This window comes from Stylophora pistillata, chromosome 3, assembly GCF_964205215.1.
Source record: "Stylophora pistillata chromosome 3, jaStyPist1.2, whole genome shotgun sequence".
NCBI classification, from domain to species: domain Eukaryota; kingdom Metazoa; phylum Cnidaria; class Anthozoa; order Scleractinia; family Pocilloporidae; genus Stylophora; species Stylophora pistillata.
In genome coordinates, this window is record NC_142521.1 from 17,378,256 (window position 1) to 17,392,761 (window position 14,506).

Sequence of the window (14,506 nt, forward strand, 5' to 3'; positions counted from 1 at the left end):
CATAGGAATCTTGCACAGAGGCCTACCTGCCATTTTCCACCCCCCCCCCCCCCGAACACAAAACTAATGGCTACAACAGTTAGTGCTTCTGATTGGCAGCTACATGAATGACCCACTTTTTACAATTTCTACAGAAACTGAAGGATATCTAACTTAAATTTAATCTACTTGTTTCTATCAGTCAGTTTATGCAGCAAACTTAAGCAAAAACAATTATAAAAATAGAATTATAAAAATAATGCCATTTCATGTCGGTAAATATTTCGACATAATTATATTCTACCGGTATCAAGTGACTGGTCAAAGTGCAGTAAGCTAGCTAATCACCTTGCACTTACAAATTTTCCCTGGAGATAGCATCTGAAATGAGCCTTCGACAAGGGAAGTATCCCAGGGACACCAATGTTGAGGTTGTGGTCTCTGAAAAAGTCAGAAAAACAACAGACCCATTTGCACTGGATACCATTCCACCACTGAGTTTGCTGCAACAGTGGAATAGCCACCTTAGCTTCTTCAAGAAAGAGGCAAGGGGCTATTACTATTTAGAGCATGGTTCCCACCATTACAGTGCAGCTAATCTTCAGGATATGGTGAAAATGCACTTTGCAAGAGATGAACAAAATGCAGTCCAAGCAGAACTTACTGGTTTGCACAACCCTACTTGAAACCTGTCAACATGGAAATGTATCCACCTGCTAATGCTATCAAAGAGTTTCAGGATCTCCTTTACACAAGGCCATTTGATGAAATTCATCAAGAGAATCAAATGACACCAGATGAAATGGCAAAACTCTGTGGTAAAAGATGGATATCAAGTGACCACCTCGTGTAGATGAGGTGACTCTCCAAGTACCCCTGTTTTGCTTCACTGGTACTTTTCCTTTAAAGCTTTAGCTTATGAGATCCCCCCACGTGTAACACACTGTAATATATATTCCCTAATGTCAAGGATAAGAAGACATTGTATCCTTCAAAATACACTCTTTTTACCAAAGTAAAAATAAAAATGGCCTCTTTTTTTGTAAAATTTACAATGTACAGCAATAAAAATATGATATTTTATTTCATTCAAAGGTATCAGTGGGGAAAAAGTGGATGCAGAGAATGAATGCGTAGATCCTGATGATTGACTTTGTCATATGATTGGCTTTGTCATACATGCCAAAAAGCGAGGGATGACATCAACATGATCCAGTGTAATGGTTGTTTAAGGTAAGAGGCAAACACTTTGCAACTTTTTATCACATTTAATTCTAAAATGATGAACAAAATTGAAAGACATGGTATCGCATGTCTTTCTTAAAAACAACAGTAGAGAGTCCTTAAGCGGTGATGTCACGTTTCCATGGTGCTAAAAATCTCAGTTCCAAACAAGCGCCCATTCGATTTAAAATGGCGACATTATCCATCGCTTCGCTTTTTTCTCAGAAGAAAAGAAATCTATAAAAAAGGGGGAAAACCACTTTAAGTCAGATCACATTGAAGCATTTACTTACCAGCAGGGTGTTTTACGAGGAGAAGTACACGCAAGCATGAAACAAAAGGTTTATAAAGTGACGGTGAGTTGTTATTCTTTACATGATTGATCTTTTACTAGTAGCATCTTGCCGAAAAAACCTTTTCTATTTGACAAACTAAATGCCATTAATCTTGACATCTTGCAGATTTATTTGGATGAAGAACATGAACTAAAATCAACCGAGTGTGAATGTCCAAGAGGCATGTTTAAATGCAGTCATGCAGCAGCCCTCTTTATTCACGGTATTCACAGCCTGAGCCGAACCGACGTCGAATGCCAGTGGCGGAAACGAAAGTCAAATACATCGCTTTCAACTCAAGCGGTCACAGAAATGTTCCCCCCGCCTAAAAGGTATTCTGCTCTGTCGAGAAAGCCTACACAAGCTGACCATTGCGCGTTGTACGAAGACCTGAAGGAATATGGGCGGTTTATGGGGCTCTGCTGGCTAATCAGCCCTGAGCCACCTATTGCTAACCAGCTTCCTTTTCCAACCATAGAAGAAATTATTTTCTCTGACGAGTTTCTTTAAGCCACTGGGCGTCAGCAGCAGCTGGACTGTTTGGTTCACCTTTCCAGATTACAAGAAACGGACATTTTAAGGGTTAGTGAATTAACTGCTGGCCAGAGAGACAACCCAGCCTGGTTTTTGGCGAGAAGGGGCCGCCTTACAGCCAGTAACTTTGGCTCTGTCCTTAAGGCAAAGAGGATCACTCCTTCACTTATTAAACGTCTTCTCGGGGAGTACGACCTATCAAGGGTAAAGGCAGTGCAATGGGGAGTAAATAATGAAGAGGAAGCCGTCAAAGCATTCACCCTGAAAACAGGGTTGGCAGCGAAAGGAACTGGAATCTGGTTTCATTCATCTGGAATTCTTGGTGCATCTCCAGATGGTATTATTGATGAAGGAACTGTTCTTGAGGTGAAGTGTCCGTACACAGAACGGAACCTAACAGTAGCAGAGGCAGTGGAGTCAACAACATTTTGCCTTGAAAAATGTAGAAGTGGACAGGGCTACGCCTTCAAAAAAGACCATGTTTATTGGCACCAGGTCCAGGGAGAAATGTACTTCTCACATAGGAGGTTTTGTTATTTTGTGGTATGGACTACAAAGGATATAGCTATTGTAAAAATAGAAAGAGATGAAAAATGAGTGGCAAACATTCCTGTCTTGACCCAATTCTATTTTGATAATATATTCCCTAGAATAGTGGAAGGAGAATTGTAATTTGCTAATTATGGTCAGAGCTCTCTTCCTTTACCCTTTGAATGCCAAATGTCAAGATTAAGTTTTAGACTGTTTTTGTTGCCCAAATGAACACAAGGGCATGATTTTCTCTAGTAGTGAAATAAAAAAAGGCTTCTTAATGAACGATTTGTTTAAGAAAATAATGATACTCATCAGTTTTCAGTCCTCAAATTGACCTACCACTACTAGTTTAGTGTGAGGGAGTTGTGGTAACAGGCTATACATATATTTGCATTTTTATTAATAAACACAAGGATAACATGGTATTATTTAAAAGACATGGAAAATGGTACATCATTTAATGTTGTTTTCCTGGGGGGAAGGGAAACTCCCATATAAAAGTGATGGGATGCTCATGGGAAATGTTCAGAAAGACCCCTTAAGGGTAACTATGGGCAGTACTTGCTTTCATTTTTATCCCCAAAAAGACATCCATTGTAAAACATATGTCAAAACTTCTTTTAACTTCTGTTCTCCTAAACATGATAAAAGAATTCTCGCAGTGATCTAATTTGACACCCTATGTACACCCAGGCTGTACCAGATGATAAATATTGTAATCCCTAGGAGGTAAAATCATCCCTTTACTGTTATATTAGAATGCCCCCCCCACCCCTCCAGCTGTATTTTCTTCTAAGTAAGCCTCAGTCTACAAATTATTTTATTTCTATTTGAGCAACAATAATTATTAAAAAACTGTCCACTGTAGTCTTCAAGCACAAAAGTACTCAAACACCATATCTTCACATCCCTCTTTGATGAGAGGAAATTGCAAAATTACAAGTGCTGCACATAACTGAAACAAAATGTCAGCATATCAGCGCAAATACGAAGAAATGAAGCCTAAAATTTTGAAGTCTTTCAGCCTAGCATTGGCTCTTTCGACATGAATCCGTGCTTTAGCTATGGCTTTTGTTTTCTTGACCTCACTCTCTGTGAAAGTTCCATTATTCAGAAAAGGTGGGATATTGACACAGACACCATGTGGTACAACATCCTGGATAAGGAAACCCTTGTCCGCCAGAATCATATCTCCAGCTGTCAAGTGATTAAGGAGTCCAGACTGTTGCACAATGGCCTTGTCTGAAATAGAACCTGGATACAGCCGACTGACATAAGTAATGACTCCATTTGGTGCAACACCAACTATTACCTTAAAGGAATTCATTCCTCTGTATGATGAATAGGTCACATTTTCCTGACTCATCAATGCCGGTGCAGCAACCTCAATATCTGTGCAGTCTATAATAATCCGACAGGATTCAAATTGCCTGAAAGAGGAGGGTGCAGAGATCTTGTTTTTTTCCCGGGATGGAATCGACGTCATTAGGTCACCAAACAAAATTTCATACAAAACACGAGTGAATGTTATAAGAATGTTAGAAATTGTGGCCACACTACAATGAAACAATTGGGCTAGGTGAAGCTGTGTGTAGTTCTGTCGTACTTTCATTAAAGTGATAAAAGTTTGATCCTCAAAATTGATGGATTCTACCTTCCATCCAGCAAAATAGTTCACGTTATCTTTAAATCTAAGAGCATGCTTTACAACAATATTAAAGATTTCTTTGGTTGGAAGACCTGTCTCCATTCGTATTACATCTCCCTTAAGCGCAGACACAGTGTACTTGTTCCTCTTATACTGGACAGTTTGGTTAAGTTCCTTTAGCTCCCTGTTGGCAAAGTCAAGCTCTGCTTCCAGGATAATCTCCTGTGTTGTTTGCAGGTTTTCTTCTGTATCAGCTACTAATGGCTGTTCATCTTTTCGGGCAATTTCTATCATCTGTGAAAGAGACTCTACCTTTGATTCAGTATACTTTATTTTCTTCGGCGGTGGTCCCCTTTGTTCAGTAAATAACTTATGCTTATCGCGTTCAAACACTTCAGGACCATTGGCTTTCTGACCATTCCTAAAATGGCAGCTACATACTCTTGAGTACTTGCTGGGCTCTCGATCTTCTCTTCTGTTAATAACAAAACACCCGATTTAGTGATTCTGTTGTCAACAACATAGCCGTTCCACAACCAGCGAAGGAAAAATCACGAAGCGACGCAAAACATTTCGTGAATCGATCAAGCACGTTACATAGCAGATCTACATTGGTTTTAAATGTATCTAAATTCCAAAAACACGATGAAGCACTCAGATTTAAGGTTTTGGCTACGGAAAATACAAAGCGACCGTTAAAAAGACAACTAGCTGAAGCTTCTCTAATTCAGTATTCGATGATTCTCCCTCATGTCCTGATGTCATCTCTTCACCTGAATAGAGTCCGTAAACCTCACTTAAAATCACGTAATTCATCAAATTCTCACTGATTAAGGAATTCTTTTTGAATATCAGTTCATACCTTATGAGTCGAATCCATCTCTTGTACTCGTCGTTCTGCTTTGTAGCGCTTGGAAAAGCGAAGAACTTGAGAGTGTTGCCTTCCGACAAATGGCCACATGTAGGAGCAAAACAGTAAACCATTTTGCCCGTTTGACCCGCGTCCTTTACACTTCTTAAACAAAAGTTGATCCCTTCGATGACCCTTTAACCTTTCCTGTTTTTTTTTTTACTGTCTTTTGTGGGATTACACTGGATAATTAAAGCTTGAGACATTCAAAACAAAGGAAGCGTGTCCAAAGCGCTTGCATAAGATATTTTGTTTAGAACTGCATTTTTTAACACCATGGTAACGTGACATCACACTTAAGGACTCAATGACAGCCTTGTTATTCTTATTTTATTCAGTTTAAAACTTTACTCATCTTACTTTAATGGACAAATCTCAAGTTAGGTAAATCATAATTTATTTTTTTTGACAATCATCATCATTATTGATCAGTAAGAAAATTATCATTTTAATAAAGTCATTAAGTTAACTAACAAATTGTTTCTTTCTGACACTGCTAGGGACTGCACACAACTAACAGATGAACCTCAAGGGGATGACTGGTTTTGCAACACTTGTTACAATAACAAGAGAGATGCAGGCCTTAGTACATAACTCTTGATACAGATCACCTTACATAACTTATTCACAATGTAGATATGGCAATAATTGCCTTTTTTTTCTTAATTGTTTAGTTCCAAGAAATTATTTGTATTTTTGTGGTAATTAGTAAAAGAGAAATAAAGGAAAAAGCTAAGAAAACTGATAAATGAGAAATTTTAAATCAGCCTTTTCTATCTATCTGGTTGTTGTAGATTGTAATCTAATCTTACTGTATCTTATCTTGTGCTTTCCTGAAAATATCACATACATATCAATTGGTAGGTTTGTTGATTTGTATTAGCTTATTTAAAAAGAACTTTAAGGTATCAAATTACAACCAGAAGTTGATTATTCTTTCTAAAACATGCATGACTGAAACAGCATTTTTGGCTCAATTTGGGAACTAAGCTAACTGTTTCAAACTCTAAACTTTCCCTTCGTCCACTTCCTAATACCGGGCTAAAACTATTCTTCCTCTCTTATCTTTTCCTTCTTTACCTTTAATGAAGCTGTTGTTGAAAAATTGTTCCCAACTGATGGAGTGTAGACAACAATCCATCTTTCGAATGTGTTCAGCAGCATCGGTAAAGCGCCACCCATATTTTCCTCTTAAACCTATTGTTGTCCAGGCTGTCATTTAGTGCCATTCCTGCATTTAGTTTGAACAGCGGTACCACAGAAATCGCACCCTTTGCAGACCATTTGCATGTGTCAAGTATCGGGGTTTACTTTATTCCTATTGTTCCCAATCTAAACTTTGGCGAGATTTCAGAAATGTTGCCTTTTAGTGCATCATAGCATCTATTAGTTTCCTTTTTTAACAAAAGATACCCAAAACATACACCAGTTTTCCCATTAAACTTTGGTGCAATTCCTTCATTTAGTCAGCACAGAGGTTTTCCACAAGAATCACACCAGTGACACATTCGTGACACAGCGATCCTATTGTCTGTTTCGCTAGTTTCGCTGAGAAGTTTATTGTTCTTACAGTCATTTAAAGAAATGTAAGTCAATCCCAAAAGTCTAGATAGTAAAACTCACACGCCAGAGAACTTTGTAACTCTTTCGATATACGGTCTTAATATTTACATGGGTCGTCTGTCTAGTAAGTTACATGTGATAGTTAACTGGCATAAACTGTTAAATATTAACTGGAATTGAAATGCTACTTATATCTCCCAATCGGTGCAATTCTTGCATTTAGTTGCTAATGAAAGAACAGGTGTTATCTATCTTCCAGCACTCAAATCGTCCCAAAAACCGAATGGAGTTGGCTTGTCAAAATCGTTAACAGATGCATTAGAAGGTAAGGATAGAAAGCTACTTACTTTTTAGCCATCTGTGTGTAGGTTTGTGCTGATTTACGATGTTACTGTCTCACCTGTTTTCCTGCCATTTCTTTAACACAGCAAAGGAGATCAAGGGTTCCACTTTACTGATGTTTGCTACAGAAGACATCAAGTATGAACAAGAAGATTTAAGTATTGAAGACCGCATGCACCTTAGGAATTTCCTGCGAGAGATTGTAAGTTTGTGACATGTTTTTAAAGTGTGTTTTAAGCACTCAGTGGCCATCCCAGCTGCAGGAACATAAGTTTGTAGTTTGTAGTTTGCATTCCTCTTGAAATTTTGTTCCCTTTCCTGGCTATTTAAAGCAATAAATTTGACAATGTATACAAACTATAAGAAACTTTTTATGCAAATCTTGAGATGATAGCTCCATATTTCAGGGAAAAATATGTTAACCCATGCAGAGGATCATGTACTCAAACTGACTGAATTTTTTTGTGGGAGCAAATAACGGGTTCACAATAGTCCCTTTTTTTGGCAAAAATACAATCATAAATACTGACATACATTTTTAAAGAACATATATACTTGTAAAACTCTTGTTAGGCGATTTGAAATATTGTGGCATAGACAAAATTGACAATTCACTTTTCCATGCAATTATTCAGCTAATGGCTCTGTACTATGAGTATCCACAGGTATTTAGGAATGTATTTCTTTTTCTACAGCAGTTTGTTCTAGGTGATATTCAACTTGAAATACGCGGTTCATCAACAGTTATCAAAAATGTATTAAAAAATATTTAGTTTTTGCAAGTTCGGTGTAGACTTCTGCTGCACGGGATTTTTTATTACATCATGCCCATATGTCTTGATGTGAAACACATTTTACAAGTTGATAAATTAATTTTACAAGTTGATTGGTTAATTTGACAAGTTGATAAGTTAATTTTACAAGTTGATAACTTAATTAAGGATGTACTCTTCTGCATCTGCATATAAAAGGCTTATGTAACATTGCATTAGATGGTTGTTGTAGTGTAATACTTATTCATATTGTTGGGATTTTACTTGACTAGAGTTAAGTGTGGTGGTTAGTGTGACAATTTGTGCGTGGAGTTTTGATTGTAAGACATGATTATCGAATCGCGTTACATAAGGCAATGTCACACCATGCAGCCACGTGCTGACATCGGACACCGTTAAGGTATATGGACTTTGCACGTATGAGACATCAGGTCTTTTGTTTTTGCTAAGCATGTGCTGCTAGCCGTAGTTTTGATTGCCGAATAAAAGCTGTTACAAAGCCTCAACCTCTGCGTCTTACAGTTAGTAACTTGGAAAGACCTCAAGGTGGCCACTTTCATGTTGTTGAAGTACTGTAACTTGCTGCCTTGTACAGTTGTACAAAGAAGAATTAAGAACACTGAGTTCTATGATACAAGTGTCTTGTCTGTTTTACTCTTGAGTCAAAAGATTCCTCTGACATGAAGGCAAAAAAGAACCTTAAGTGTATATGGGTGCTTTTCTTTAGAGGAATTATGTTCCTAGAATTAGATATGAAGCCCTTTCAAGAGCTTTGTTTATCCTATTAAAATCATAGGTGACAAATTGCTCCTTAATTTTGGTGCAAAATTTCAGCGTTAATTTTTAATTTCACATGTGAAATTACAAAATTGCCATCTACTGTATCTCCATCAGAGCCAAGATGGCATTGAGATTCAAGACGGTGACCCTTGAAGAAGTTATGAAATTAAAAGAAGCGATGGAAAACTTAAATACACGAAAGAGCACAATTAACTGGGTACGAGTTTTTGAGAAGTCGTGTCATGAAAATAGCCTTGAGAAAAACCTGGCAATGATTCTTCTCGAGCAGTTGGATAAGGTACTCGAGCAATTTTATGCCTCCGTGTGTAAACAAGATGGAACTGATAATGAACCTGGGTCCCTGAAAGTAATGCAAGCAGCGCTTGACCGCCATTGTGTTGTGTTCTTTGGCAAGACACTTTACTCTTGCAGTGCCTCTCTTCACCCAGGTGTATAAATGGGTACCGGCAATTCAATGCTGGGGGCAACCTTGTGATGGACTGGTATCCCATCCAGGGGGCATCCCAGAAATACTTCTAGTCACTTCCTGCTACACAAACCAGATTTAACCACCAGCCTGATGGGCTACTAGGCTTGTAAACAGACTTTACCTTACCTTTTTCAATTATAAAGAACAGAGAATTTTTCAGTTCCCGAAAAGTTCTTGAGGCAAAGGTGCATACGCTAAGAAATGAAAGTAAAGGAAAATTACCAAATGCGTCAAGAAGCCTAACCAGAGAGGAAGAAGAAGCTTTGTGGGAAAGCGGGCAGCTTTGAAATTCATCTCCACGGTCACTCCTGAATACAATGTGGTGGCTGCTCTCACAGCATTTTGGCCTGCGTGGCTGCCAAGAGCATTACACAATGAATGTGGAAGATTTCACGCTCAATAAAAGACGACAACCGCAATGAGTTCGTAACCTTCATAGAAAGCCCGACAAAAACACGGCAAGGAGGTTTATTAGTTCAGCCGAGATATGTGCTACCCAAAATGTTTGCAACTGGTGAATCCCGATGTCCTGTGGCTCTTTTTAAGAGTTACCTGTCCAAGAGGCCTACAGATTTAAAATTATCTGGTCCGTTCTACTCAGCGTGTATGGACAGCCCCAGAACAGACGTATGGTACAAGAAGAGCCGAATGGGTAAAAATACCAGCAGTAAAATTATGAAAAGTATGAAAGAAAACTCACCGTTACAAGATATGTGTTCTGAGAAAAGATTATCCAACCACTCAGTCCAGATAACAGTCGTCAGAAAGCTGAATGCCAAGGGAGTTCCAAAGTCAGAAATAATAACAATAACTGGCCATCAATAAGAACAAAGCGTTGAAGCCTACTCCAGGAACGAAGACGAGCAGCGGCGAGGTTGTCTATTAACCAAGTTAGGATTTCGAGTTGGATTTCTAGTTGGATTTTCGAGTTAGGATTTTTGGCGGGATATTTTTGGAAATTTTTTTTGGTGGGGTTTCCAATAAATTTTCAGTGGTTTTATATAACGTACTTTGTCAGTGGTATTGCACATCTCAAGATGGAGGAGAACGAGGATTGCAGATCGGTAAGGGCAATCTTGTTTAATCTATCCTAGTATTTCTTTTGTAATCGTATTTTTGACTGGAAGCAATAGCTGACACTTCAATGAATGCTTTTAGTTATGAATTATTCATTAACTTTTGACTGTCTGTTCATTTACATGTCGAATCGGCTGGGGTTTTAACCATTAAGATCTTTCGTAAAATAATGTTTGACCTCAAGAGAATTATACACCAGACAAAACCTATACGTGACCCAGAAATGTTACCTGGTGCGAATTTTCTTTTCAGAAGTACATGATATATCCAGGGCCGGGAGGAAGTGCCAAATATCGAAAGGCAGAAGAAATATTTTGAGCCATTTTTGTGAGTCTATGTAACGAGGTGTAAATTATCTCCCAACATAACTAATTTTCTAATACCATCAGAATTGACAATTCTGATCCCAGATCCAGAGTAACAATAAACAGTAAAAAATATTGTGATCCCTATCCCAGGAGCTAAAAAAATGTTCCCCAATATTCTTCATGGTAGCAAAAAATTCTACAGATCAGCCTTATTTTGACAGATGGTTTTTGATTTAACATCAAGCCCCATCAAGAAAGGCATTGACCAAGGCAGTGGATAATGACTTGCCGAAGAAAGAAGACAAGGTTGGTTTCTTTTGTTCCCTTTTCCCATTGCACACACAGGCTGTTTTATTTACATCCAAGTAAAAGGTGGTTTAGTGGTTCCAAACTGCCAACAAAAAGCATCAAATCAGTTTGCATTTCTTTTAAACTTCATCAAGTGCTATCACAAAGTTATGGAGCCATTCATAAGCAAATAGAACTGCCACACATGCTTCATTCATAACCAATACATGTATTGTCTCATTTGGTAAGTAAAAACTAAAAACTGAGGGAGACCTTTTACAAAATTTACTTTCAGCGAGAGATGGGGTCTTACTTCAATGAGGAGGCTTAATGCTGTGTATCCTACTGTAGAGCTGTTTTTTTTTCATACAGAATGTTGTTCATTTAACTATAAAGGTAAGGTAAAGTCTGTTTACGAGCCTAGTGGCCCATTAGGCCATGCTTAACTCTGGTTTCTGTAGCATGAAGCAACTAGGAGTATTTCTACTCCCCCCTGGATGGGATGCTAGTCCATCACAGGGTTACCCTCAGCATTAAATTGCTGGTACCCATTTATACACCTGGGTGCAGAGAGGCACTGAGAGAGTAAAGTGCCTTGCCTAAGAACACAACACAATGTCCCAGCCGGGGCTCCAACCCGGACAACTCGATCAGGAGTTAAGCGCTCTAACCATGAGGCCACATGAATGTTGTTCATTTAACCATAAGCCCTAACAAAAAAGACCGTGATCTTCATGTTGGCAGTGATGGTGGCCTGAGGGAGGATTGCTAGGTTATTTGTTGTTGCTGTTGTTGTTGTTATTGTTCAAATGTACAGGCTGCCTGTACATTTCATACCTTTAATCAGTTATTTTATTTACACTTTGAAAGTAATAAGAGTGCATTGTTAAAACAATGAATAAATAATTTCCCCTATGATTTAGAGAACTGTGATAGTCATTGCAGCCTCCTCAAAACACCTGATTGGCTGTGGGGTGCATAAAAGGTCAGTATTATCAGTTACCTGTCAATTATAATTTTTTGTAATAAACCTTCATGAATTGCATTTTCAGCTGGCAAGAGTGCAGCATGTGTGTCATCAAATTCTTTTATTTAACAATTATTCCACGAGCGCGTGTTGGATATGAGATGATAGATAGCCAACGAGGCGCGTAGCGCCGAGTTGGCTATAACCATCTCATATCCAACAAGCGCGAGTGGAATAATTGTTTTATTAAAAACGTTAAATTAAATTATTAAATTTTCTTAAATTTTTAGCTCTCTTTTAATTTTAAGCTGACACGTAAGCTTACCATATTTGTAGATTATGGTATATTGGCTGATATACCATAATGGCTAAGCCAATAAAAAGTCTTAAATTGCATTATCCAATCATCCAGTTTTTAATAATTCCAAATATTCTACTGTTGCAAGTCAAACAAGGTTTTTTTTTTTAAAAAAGCTTAATTGCTGCACTAGGATCCAGGTAATAACAGTGTATTTAATAATTGCTGTAGGAAAATGTAAAAGTAGAGTTACCACACTCAGATGAGTCACCAGATGACTGCAGAAATGCAAATGCAAAACATGTGCAAAGGCCTTTTCAACCAGGTCTAATCTGTTAAAACACCTCCGGCTTAGAAGGTGCAAGGGAAAACACAGAGAAGTGTGAGTAAATACCACATTTTAAAATAAAGAAAACCTGAATAAAAGTATAATAAGTTTAAATATCAAAGTTTCTCATTAAAAGACACAGGGCATTAGATTTTTAGTGTTGTACACCAGCTTTTTCCGGCTTCCACATTGATTTTAAGGCCTGAGGGACTACAAAACTTTTTGGGTTCCCACCTTGGAAAGAAGTCTGCAACTGCCACTGAAAATTATGTGAAACTAATACGTTAATAATAAACGAGATTCAGATAAAAAATTGATGATTATATAAATATTAATCAAATTTTTTCATTGTGTCTACCTTACAAAAAATGGTAGCCCAAGCTGTCTTAGTACTGTTGCTCATTATGAAAGATTAATAGTTATTTTGTTATTTTACAGCCAGTGTCCATCAAAGAATAGGTAGCCATTGACTGAAGCATAAGTCTAACAGAAATTGTGTATATTTGATTTCACATGCAATAGTTTTATGTTGACCATGGTTGGGATAATGACCCAAAATATTCCTTAGCCAATTCAATAGTAAAAATGTTTGCCTACTGGTAAATAATATACTGTGCCGTTTTCATGTCCCCTCTGTTCCCTCAATGGAATTAATTATTAATGGACAATAGGCAAACTTTATTTGACACTTAGGAACAATTTGCACTTTGAATGGTCTTAGTTTCCTGTCTAGTCATAGCACGTTTAGGAAAAATGTGAATCAGCCGCTTACCAGGTAGAGGAGTTTAAGTTCGCCGAGTTTGGTAATTCAAGCCACAGTTTCAGTTCAGTAGTTCATAGTTTATGGAAACCTGCCACAGAAGTAGGATTGGTTTGAGTTTTCTACAGTAATTCTTTATTTATTTGTTAGGGATCTCAACGTAGGTGAATACCACAAATAACTGTTGTGAAATTAGAATAGAATCGAATAGTTATATCAATAAACCGTTGATTATCCGATATACGGTCATTTCTGTAAACTTCTAAGGTTGTCGACTCGTCAGTGGTCCACCCTCCCTAAATGGAAGGGTATGGAAGTTCATGAATGGATGTGTACTTCTAACAGGCATAATGCCCTAGAGTAATATGAGGTGGCCAAATGGTTAGTGGGCTGGACTCCAATCCCAGCCATCTTTGTTCAAGTCCTATTCTTATTTACTTCATGCTACAAAAACTTGTACAACTTCTTGCCTCATGGCCTGTAGGATAGTACTCGTATGCACACTTTGCTTAACAGAATGTCCTTTTCATGGGGAAAGGTGTTGATACAGTATACTCTGTCAAATGACACATATTTTTCCTCTGAAACTCGAAAGATCTGATCATTGTTTGTTTGGATTGCCTACCAGAGTTTATTTTAATGTTTTGCATTAACTTCCAGAAATGTGTTAGGTTACCAACAAGAAGTGAAAGAAGTAGAATGTCTACCTTTTGATGTGGATGGGGATTGTGCCTTCAGAGTCCCATGTATAAGAGAACACATGATGAAAGCAACAATAGATGGAAGACCTTGAAAACAGTGGGTAACATCAAACAGGGGTAAGTGCTGGTTTGAATGTTATCTTGTTTGAAGAGATAATCATTGTATTTTTTCCACCCTTAAATAAGGGCCGCCCTTGAATAAGTGCTGCCCTTCAGGGTGATTAATTTAATAAGCACCCTTGCACTTATTCTAAAAAATAAGGTATTTTATCACGAAACCTGTGTATCTCTACTATGAGACCAAAGCTCTGCATGACGTCGTGCTAGTTTGCTGACGAGATTGACCGGAGATAAAAAATAATAACTGCTAATGTGGGATAAATTCGCAGATAAATAAATGCAGATGATACAACCATTATCTCGCCTGTGATAAGTGATAATGACAATTCTATCGCACTGATTAATCAGTTTTCCCAGTGGTCTAGAAGTAATGATATGAGTAGTAATCCATCTAAGTGCAAGGATATCATTTTCTGCAAGAAAGGTTGTACAATAGAGTTTCCTATTGTGTCTGGAATATCACAGACAAAAGAGCTTACTATTTTAGGGGTAACATTTCAGGAAGATAGTAGGTTTATAACACATATTCGGGAAAAACTAATCAAAG

The 14,506-nt window shown here is 37.8% G+C and overlaps 3 pseudogenes across 1 annotated transcript; 2 read left to right on the top strand and 1 right to left on the bottom strand.

The window, feature by feature from the left end:
- Window positions 1-1,392: 1,392 nt before the first annotated feature.
- LOC111342111 (uncharacterized) lies at window positions 1,393-2,889 on the top strand (annotated as a pseudogene).
- On the bottom strand, window positions 2,526-5,428 carry LOC148734814 (uncharacterized; annotated as a pseudogene). The gene is made up of 2 exons (XR_015999503.1): window positions 5,117-5,428; window positions 2,526-4,729 (listed from the first exon to the last, which is right to left on the bottom strand). The product of XR_015999503.1 is annotated as an uncharacterized LOC148734814 (transcript).
- A 3,854-nt stretch (window positions 5,429-9,282) lies between these two features.
- LOC111342230 (uncharacterized) lies at window positions 9,283-10,255 on the top strand (annotated as a pseudogene).
- Window positions 10,256-14,506: the final 4,251 nt, after the last annotated feature.